Source organism: Arachis ipaensis, chromosome B8, assembly GCF_059453495.1.
Source record: "Arachis ipaensis isolate K30076 ecotype BB chromosome B8, ASM5945349v1, whole genome shotgun sequence".
Taxonomy (NCBI): Eukaryota; Viridiplantae; Streptophyta; class Magnoliopsida; order Fabales; family Fabaceae; genus Arachis; species Arachis ipaensis.
Window position 1 is genome coordinate 101,774,935 of NC_142443.1, and position 1,593 is coordinate 101,776,527.

The following is a 1,593-nucleotide window of genomic DNA, read 5'->3' on the forward strand; positions in this document are numbered from 1 at the left end:
AAGTTTCATGGACTTCCATCTGAAGATCCTTTTCAGTTCTTAACTGAATTCTTGCAGATATGTGATACTGTTAAGACTAATGGAGTAGATCCTGAAGTCTACAAGCTCATGCTTTTCCCATTTGCTGTAAGAGACAGAGCTAGAATCTGGTTGGACTCTCAACCCAGAGACAGCCTGAACTCTTGGGATAAGCTGGTCACGGCTTTCTTAGCCAAGTTCTTTCCTCCTCAAAAGCTGAGCAAGCTTAGAGTGGATGTTCAAACCTTCAAACAGAAAGAAGGAGAATCCCTTTATGAAGCTTGGGAAAGATACAAGCAGCTGACCAAAAAGTGTCCTTCTGACATGCTTTCAGAATGGACCATCCTATGATGGTTTATCTGAACTATCAAAGATGTCATTGGATACTTCTGCAGGTGGATCCATTCACCTAAAGAAAATGCCTGCAGAAGCTTAAGAACTCATTGACATGGTTGCTAATAACCAGTTCATGTACACTTCTGAGAGGAATCCTGTGAGTAATGGGATGCCTATGAAGAAGGGAGTTCTTGAAGATGATACTCTGAATGCCATATTGGCTCAGAACAAAATATTGACTCAGCAAGTCAATATGATTTCTCAGAGTCTAAATAGAATGCAAGCCACATCCAACAGTACTCAAGAGGCTTCTTATGTAGAAGAAGCTTATGATCCAGAAAACCCTGCAATAGCAGAGGTAAATTATATGGGTGAACCTTATGGAAACACATATAATCCATCATGGAGAAATCACCCAAATCTCTCATGGAAGGATCAAAAGCCTCAACAAGGCTTTAATAATGGTGGAAGAAATAGGTTTAGCAATAGCAAGCCTTTTCCATCATCCACTCAGCAACAGACAGAGAATTCTGAGCAGAATCCATCTAGCTTAGCAAACTTAGTCTCTGATCTCTCTAAGGCCACTGTGAGTTTCATGAATGAAACAAGGTCTTCCATTAGAAATTTGGAAGCACAAGTGGGCCAGCTGAGTAAAAGGATCACTGAAATCCCTCCTAGTACTCTCCCAAGCAATACAGAAGAGAATCCAAAAGGAGAGTGCAAGGCCATTGACATAAGCACCATGGCCGAACCTGTAAGGGAAGGAGAGGACGTGAATCCCAAGGAGGAAGACCTCCTGGGACGTCCAGTGATCAATAAGGAGCTTCCCTCTGAGGAACCAAAGGACTCTGAGGCTCATCTAGAGACCATAGAGATTCTATTGAACCTCCTTATGCCCTTCATGAGCTCTGATGAGTATTCCTCTTCTGAAGAGAATGAGGATGTTACTGAAGAGCAAGTTGCCAAGTTCATTGGTGCAATCATGAAGCTGAATGCCAAATTATTTGGCATTGAAACTTGGGAAGATGAACCTCCCTTGTTCATCAATGAACTAAGTGATCTGGATCAACTGACATTGCCTCAGAAGAGACAGGATCCTGGAAAGTTCATAATACCTTGTACCATAGGCACCATGATCTTTAAGGCTCTGTGTGACTTGGTTCAGGAATAAACCTCATGCCCCTCTCTGTAATAGAGAAACTGGGAATCTATGGGGTGCAATCTGCTAAAATCTCATTA

General features: G+C 42.1%; 1 non-coding gene across 1 annotated transcript; it reads right to left on the reverse strand.

The window, feature by feature from the left end:
- Positions 1-240: 240 nt before the first annotated feature.
- On the reverse strand, positions 241-348 carry LOC148549038 (small nucleolar RNA R71). Its single transcript, XR_015898384.1, has one exon. It is a non-coding gene; the product is annotated as a small nucleolar RNA R71 (small nucleolar RNA).
- Between the last annotated feature and the right edge of the window lie 1,245 nt (positions 349-1,593).